Here is an 8,310-nt window from a genome sequence, read left to right as displayed (position 1 = left end):
AAGAGAGTTGAAATTTGAATTTGGACTTGTCTGACCAGGTCTTTATTGATGAAATCATGAATCCAGATGTTCTGGTTGTCTTTGTGGACAACTGTGAGGATGTTGTGACCCCATATAGGATTTCCTTTATGAAATGGAGAAATGAGAACAAATCTGGCAATTACTTTGTATCTATCACCTGTCATAATTACTTGTTGCTTTTCATCCACACAACACAAGAACTTTTGTAAATAAGCTCATTTGGAATTCATTTATTTTGCCCTTGATTTATGTAGAGAAGAGGAGATACAGGTTTATTTAAAAATAAAACAGGGCGGGCCGCGGTGGCTCAGCGGGCAAAGTGCTTGCCTGCTATGCCGGAGGACCTCGGTTCGATTCCCAGCCCCAGCCCATGTAACAAAAAACGGAAAAACAAAATACAATAAAAAACAAGAAAATGTTTAAAAAAAAAAAAAATAAAAAAAAAAAATAAATAAAACATAAAAACATTAAAAATAAATAAAACATACTTCAACCCATATGAGAGAGTGCCTCTAGGTTTCACATATTTATACTAAAATCATTTTGTTGAATTTCCCAGAGAAACTAGAGCCTGGTGGCAGTTTACTACTAGACAGTGCCAGACTGTCTTCAGATAACGTCTACAGTTAAACTACTTCTCAGACTGCAATATATGAGAAGGAAAAGTCTTAATTTTGAGTTGAAGTAAAGGGAGAGACCATGCTCATAGCTGTACCAGCATTTGAAGTGGATCCTTATACAGTCTGATATCTACAAATGGCAGTAGGGAACTCTAGAAGAGTTTACGAGAAGAATAGCAACAGATTAATACAGCTGGAAAAGACACACACACATCATGATCAAGGTAAAGTTATCGCAGGTATGCAAGATGATTCAACATTAGAAGATCTTGTAATACAATTCATTACATTAATAGATTAAAAAAGAAAAGCCATGTGATCATTTCAACAAATGCCATTAACTCATTTGATAACATTTTACATCTATTTCTGAGAAAAACCTCTTTGTAGTCTGAATAGGAGATAATTTCATTAACATGCTAAGCGGAATTCTCCATCCTCCGAACACTGATAGCCGGTGTGGTTCTTAACTGAAACATGAGAAGCGTTACTATTAAAGCCTGGAACAAAACATGGGTGCTACCACCTAACACTGCTCTGACAGCCCTAGCTAATCCAGCAAGATAAGAAACAAATAGGTGTAAGATATAAATATTAAAAAGAAAGGATAAAAATGCTATCATTATTTTGCTTTTCATTAACCTTTTCCTTGTAAAACAAAACAGAAACAGAAAACTGCAGGAAACAAATGTCCATCTTACTGAATTGTTAAAAAGCAAACACTCTTGCAAAAACTCAGCAAATACTCCTGGTCAAGAAATGGAATTTTGTCACCCATCCAAAAGCCCCTCTATGTGCTCCCTTCCTTCCCCCCAAACAAACCACTATCTTGACTTTAATGATAATCACTTCTTTGAAAACTGCCATGATTTTCTTCAGGTGCCTTTTTAGTTGATATGATTGTATACCTAGGAAGTCAAGACACTCACCTGCCTGATCTATTAGAGCTAATAAGAGGTTGGTAAGACAGACTTCACTCTTAAGATTACCCTCTTACATCCCCAAATCATTCATACCTTCTGCCCCGTTGAATCATTCTCTCCCTAGTATCTTCTGTCTTAGAAAAAAAAATCCCTCCCTTTACTTCACATTCCCCTCCAGCTACTGCCACATGTTCCTGTTTCCCTTCAAAACAAAACTCCTTGAAAGAGCTGGCATGATCTCTGTGGCCTAATCTTCCGTCTGCTCACATAGCTGCTTCTGTGCCCGACACTACTGAAATTGCTCTTGTCAAAAGCCCCAAGACTTCCCTGTTGCTGGAACAAGTGCTTACACTTCTGTCAATCTGAACTAGCATTAAAGGCAGTGGATGAGTCCTTCCTTTTAAAAATACTTTCTCCCCGTGGCTTCTGTGAGACCACAGTGTCCTATGTCAGTGTCTACTCTGCATCTCCTCCTCTGGCTTCTCTTTTCCTTAACCTCTGGAACTTGGCACACTCCCTTCTCCTCTCTCAATACATTCTCTCCCTAGGAAATTTATATTCTCTTTATAAATGACCACTATGCCAGTGACTTCTAAATTTATATCTCTGGCTGTGACCTCTTTCTGAACTTGGACTCCTAAATGTTATTGTTTATGTAATATCTTCATTTGGATAGCAAGGAAGCATTGCAAATCTAAGAGGTCCAAAACAAGCCTTAATTTCTCCCTTCTTGTCAAATCTGCTTTCCCTCCAGGCTGGCATCTCAGTAAATGGACCCACAATTAATCCAATTGCCAGGTAAAAAAACTAGGAAAAGTCCTTGAAACCACCTTTACCTTATCATCCCCTATCATCAGACTCCACCACCAATGCATATATTTTCAGCTGGTCTTCTATTCTCTTCATCTTCCTCTACTTCCTTGGTCCCTACTCTATCTCATCCAGACTCCTTCAGAAACCTTTCAACCCATCTCCCTTAGCCAAGGAGTGAACCTGGTCTCTACTAGCTGGAAAAAGCAAGGAAATGAATTATCTTCTCAAGCCCCCAGAAATAATGCAACCCAACTAAAACTTTGATCTTAGCTCAGTGAAATCCATTTCAGACTTCTGACCTCCAGAATTATAATACATCTGCGTTATTTTTAAGTCACTAAATTTGTGGTAATTTGTTATACCAGCAGCAGGAAACAAATACTCTTCCTAAGGATTGTCCTCTTTTCTTCAATTATTTTGATTTGCCTCTTCCATAATTTTCATGGAAATCGTCATTTTTTTTCCACTCTGTCATATCAGTTGTATTAGGACATAATTAACAATTCTGATTAGGCAAAAATATATACAGAAGTTTGTCTAACTGACAGTCCTTTCCCTCAGCCTTCCCAGAGTGTGTGAATTTTTAAATCAGGTCATAAGCTCAATAAAAACTCTTAATTGGTAGAATTTCAGGCACAATGCTGGAGATGTAATGGAAGGGTTTGGGTTCTCCTAGACTTCTGGCAGAGGGGTGGGAAAGTCCAGGTACCTGCAGTACCCTGGGGTTTTGGGGACCTCGGTATGTTCAGAGAGATGCAGAGAAGGTCCCTGCTTTTCTCACTCAAAGTGAACTTAGAAGGGCTTCAGTGCTGCTAACTTCTCAAGCCAGGTCCTGACCTGTTCTCCCAGTCTCCTTGGGGATGCTCCTGGGTCACTGAATAACTTGGCCCCACGTCTCTTCTTCAGCACGGGTGGTTCAAGCCCTTCTGCAGGACCCAACTTTAGGAAAGGTTGACTTTCTTTGACCTCAGCTGCGTTCTGAAAGGTCTCTACCTGATCAGTGTTTCTCATGATATTGCAGTAAGACACTATGTTTTAATAAAAATGACTTTACTTAATTCTCGATTCTACTTACCAGCATGTGCCAGGAAGTGGGACACCATCAAGCTTCCCTGAGCCTCAGTTACTCTTATCTTTAAAATGAGGATAAAATTTAACTCAGAATTTTATACAGATAAACATTTAAATGTCCTGCATTTTAAAGTGCATTTATTCCTTTTTATTGCTGCACATAGATGCGCTTTAAAATGCAGGACATTTAAATCTCAAAAGCATTAAGTGCAAAGAACAAACGGCTACATACTCCATCATTACATTTATATGACATTTCAGAAAAAACAAAATTTTAAGGACAAACATCACATCAGTGACTGCCAGGGGCTGAATGCCGGAGGAGAGAATTGAGAAAGGGAACTTTTCTGGGTGATGGAAATGGTCTGTATCTTGATTGTTTGGTGTTTACACAACTGTATATGTTTGTCCAAACTTATAGAACTGTACATCTCAAAACGGTTACTGTGCGTAAATAAACCTGCCTTTTAAAAATTGAAGAAAAATGCCTGACAATATAATGTGTTACTTCTATAGACCTTTGGGATTTAATAGGTTGATCATTCAACCAATAAATAACTTGTTGCAGAAATTGGGCTTCTGTATCATGTTGTTCATAGAGCAAGCTCATCTATTTGCAACATTATTTATTTATTTGTTTGTTTATTTATTTATTTTTAATTAGAAGGGTCCAGAGTGCACAGTGGCTCAGTGGTGGAATGCTGGCACGCCATGCCGGAGACCCAGTTCGATTCCAGACCAGGCACCCCCCTCCGCATTTAGAGGGGTCCTAACACTTCTCTTCTAAGTGCTCTGCCTCAAAGGAGGGAAGGAGAAATGATGAGACGGGTCTGGGCTATCAAATCATCCGAAGCACTGGGCTACGTGGGAGGAGGGGGGATTCCTGCTTGGGTCGCCGACAGGGAAGGAAGTACAAGCCTAGTGCGGGTAACTACGTGGGTAATGGATGTTTGCTTGGTTGGGAGGGAATTTCCAACTCTGAACTGTTTTCATATCACTCAGACTTCTGTAGTTAAGGTCCACCATTAGCTTAATTAAAACACCGCCTAGCTGCACCTAACTGGTAAGCGTTGGGGACTCAGGATGCACGCTGGCGGGGGCGGCCATCACCCAGCGGAGGTCAGCTTCTGGGGGCCACGCTTCCCCGCCGGGCAGAAAACACCCCAAACTCACGCCCGTCCGACGCCCCTTCTCATTGGCCACCGTCGGGCTGCCTGCGGCGCCTATTGGCCGGCTCCGACTCCCGCTTCTATAAGAGGCGGGCATGGCCGGACCCCGGGCGGACTCAGCCCACAGCCCGAGGCGTGGAGGTGAGTGGGGTGGCCCCTCCCCGCCGGCACGGGGCTGGGGGCGCTGGGCCTGCACAGGGGCTGCGGGGGTCACCCTCCGGGGAGGTGGCTGGCCATTGGGAGCCCAGGCTGGGAAGTCGGAGAGTGGTACCCCTGCGGGCTCTCGCTCTTCTTTCCTTCTACCCTCTTTGGGGACCCCTGTGTGCCAGAAACAGGCACTGTACACATCGTCTGATTTCCATATTCACAACAAACCCTGTGAGCTAGCTATTCACTGCCTTTTATAGAAGAGGAAACTGAGGTTCAGAGTTGAACTCAAGTCTGTGTGACTGCTGTTTTAGCAGCAACAGACACATTCTTCTTTCTTCCCTTCCTCTCCAGTAAAGGATAATATCTCTTCTTTCTTTAGCCTTCCATAACGGGACCACCTTCCTTACACGTTCCCAACGAAAAGGGGGTCTTAGATGCAAACCCTCTCATCATCACATTTACCACCATCATCTCCGCCCCTACACAGGAGCTGAGACCTTGGGTGCAAGGTTACCGATCAGCAAAGAGGCACAGATTCTAGAAGTTCAGATCCAGTTAATTGTCCAGGTAAACTTAACCTTTCCTCTGACCGTTTGATTTTCCGAGTTTAGAAATTAACTCCCCACTGATGTTCGACTTTATAGCGTGGAGGAAAAAAAAAATGCTAGAGTTAAACTTTTTAACCTAGTCTGTGCCTCTCAATTAATTTGTAAAGAAATTCACTTATTTGGTCTAAAAGTAGAATTGAGCATAGCCTAAAGTGCTTATAAATATTTCTGTAAAACTATAATCTGTGGTTATGTATTTTATCATTGGAGTTCATTTGTACATGTATTTTTTATGATATTAGATTTTCTTTAGGTAGGAATATGCCTTCTATTTCCATTTTCTTTGCCAGCACCTTTTATTTCTTAGGAAAGTATCTTAGGAAAATACAGAATTTCCTTTTGTATTTCGTCTCCACTTTCTTCCTCACTCCCATTTCCCGTTTAAAAAATAAAATCAAGACATCTCCACCAGTCCTTCCCAGTGCTGTAAGTTCCGTCTTCAGATAGCATCCGTGTTTTAAGACTGACTGGGTAGTGCTTTGTGTTTCCTAGATCAGATACATCTTAATTGTAATTGTTACTAATTAGACTTAGAGGAGAAAAGAGCTCTCCAATGTATGTACTCTGATGTCTGTTCTACCACGGGGCTGTTACTCTTCTGATCTCCTTTTGTGTGTGTCTTCCTTATTTCCAATCATTTGTGTTGCAAATGCATCCTTAGTCAGACAAGGAAATGTAGTGGAGGAGGACTCCTGCCTTTCAAAGAAGAGAGAAAGTTCTCTTGGCCTTGACCTATTAGAGTGTTGGTTTAAAAGGGAAATAATATGCTCCTTGATGAGAAATGGATTCAAACAGGAGTAGCCCATTAGTCATCTTATGACCTTTTATTTTACCAGGCTAAGACTGTGGATTTTGTGTCTGAAAGGTTAGGAGGGGCTGGAAGGGAAAAAAGAAGAAGTGACAAGGGAGAATAATAAGGGTCTGAAGGGATTTGGGAGTAGTCAGATAAAGGAAAAAGAACTGATACCTCATACACTCAGCCAGGCAAAGTTATGGTCAAACTTTCAAGAAGATCAAAGCTCTAAGCTCTGTAAACTATTGGGGGGAGGGGGGCGGGGGGAAGGAGATGAGAATTCCTTTCCTTTAGTTTTTCAGCAAAAGTTCCTTTAGATGAATTTCAGGCTTACCTTTATTTAAACAAGAGGAATAAGAGTGTTTCCAAATCTCAGTATAATAACCCATTATACTCCTTAATAAATCAAAATAATATAAAATGCCTTGCACGTTATGAATATTCAATTAATGTATCCTTTATCTGGCTCCTCCCTCACCTGTTAAGGGGATAGTGGTATCAAAACTAGATCCCCTTCAGAACCAGGTAAATAAGAGAGAACCCCAGTGGGGTGATATTAGGCCAGTCAATAATGTTAGTACCTTCTTGTAATGGCATTTGCCAGTGGAGCTAAAGGACCAATTTTGAAACTTGAAAGAAAATCGTCATGTACTTTTATAGGGATAGTTTTATTCCAAGTCCTGAGAGGTTGTCGAAGGACAAACTGTCAAGAGATCTAGAAATCTGTCGCTATTACTGCTGGTTGGCAAAAATCACTTCACTGATCTCTGATCCTTGCTCCCATCTGCTAAAGTTTACTTGCTTTGTGAAAATAGTGGTGGGCCGGGAAATACTTATATTTGCAGAACCCTCTTCCTTCTGCATGTAGTGAAATGTCAGGGCACATGGAGACTCAGTAAATATAATCTGATTCTGTAAATTATACTTTAGGGTCTTCATCTATTTGTTTGCAAAGGAATTGCTAAATTATTCACTTGAAATTTGGAACTTAATATATTTTGGGAGTTTCATAATAAATAAAATAATGAAACCCCAAATCAGCTTGAGACAAGAGAATACTTATATATATATATATATATATATATATATATATATATATATTTTTTTTTTTTTTTTTTTTTTTTTTTAGAATACTTATATTTTAAGTGATGCAACAAGCTCTCCATGTGTTTGCTACTATAAGAGATATGCTAATCATATTCTAAAATGCTGATGGCCAAGTAAGAAAAATTTGCAGCCAGGGTATTTCAGCATGTCAATTTCATTACATTTAATATTTTCTTTTTTTGAGAGTTGGAAAATTTGGGTGCATTCTACATTATTACAGCTAATATTCTTTGATTACTTTGTGTTAAGTCAGGAAGAGTTTTACATGAATTATCTCATTTAGTCCTCATTATAATCCCGTGAGATAGGTGATAATTATCTCCTTCCAATTTTGCCAATATGAAAATTAGCATATATAAGGATTGTAACTTGCCTAAATTCATACATAATTTATGTGTGTTTAATATGTGTGCTTAAATAGTATGCTAAATTGCTTTTTTAGATGGATTTATTATCAGCAATTTGTTATATTATTTTACATCCCTCTTATTTGCATTTGTATACTATAGGAAAAAAATCACTCATACTCTGAGTGGAAAAAAAGAAGTTCGTGGTCTTTGAGTGACAAGTAGGTAAGAAGTGTTTCCAAAGATGTTCATTCATCTAAAAGAATTTTGAGAAGGTATATCTGAGACCACCCTTCAGTTTTTTAGCTTCGAGCCATTAATTCAGAATTTTCTGCATGTACTGTTTACCTTAAGAAATGGTCACTTCATTTGAAGCTGGAAATAGTTCTGAAATATTTCTGAGACTAAGACATGGGTCAGAAGCTGTCTTCAGCCATCTTTTGAGTCACATGGTGAGGTTGGTCACCCGGGGCAGGCATTTCATGATCAGAGTTGCGGGGCAGGCATCTCATGATCAGAGTTGAGATCTCAGGGTCCCGTTCTCTCCTGCTTATTTGTCCTTATTGAAAAGTCTTTCTCCCTGTCCTCTCCTCCTCCACATACTGAAATCCATGAATTGCTTGGAGGCAAATTGTCATCTTTTTTAATTGTAAAAAATAACATATATTCAAAAAAAGCAATAAATTTC

The 8,310-nt window shown here is 39.7% G+C and overlaps 1 protein-coding gene across 2 annotated transcripts in view; it reads left to right on the top strand.

Annotated features, from left to right (window-relative positions):
- Positions 1-4,710: 4,710 nt before the first annotated feature.
- The window catches only part of TPH1 (tryptophan hydroxylase 1), a 28,729-nt gene continuing 25,129 nt past the window's right edge, over positions 4,711-8,310 (top strand). Inside the window, exons 1-2 of one of the 2 annotated variants that reach the window (XM_077114162.1) lie at positions 4,711-4,758; positions 5,255-5,334. The gene's annotated coding sequence lies outside the window, so the exon portion shown is untranslated. Of the gene's footprint in view, positions 4,759-5,146; positions 5,335-8,310 lie in introns of both variants that reach the window. The other variant, XM_077114161.1, reaches the window with a different exon arrangement.

This window comes from Tamandua tetradactyla, chromosome 8, assembly GCF_023851605.1.
Source record: "Tamandua tetradactyla isolate mTamTet1 chromosome 8, mTamTet1.pri, whole genome shotgun sequence".
In the NCBI taxonomy this organism is placed as follows: Eukaryota; Metazoa; Chordata; class Mammalia; order Pilosa; family Myrmecophagidae; genus Tamandua; species Tamandua tetradactyla.
The sequence above is the reverse complement of the archived record's forward strand: the minus strand, read 5'-3'. Positions and strand labels throughout refer to the sequence as shown.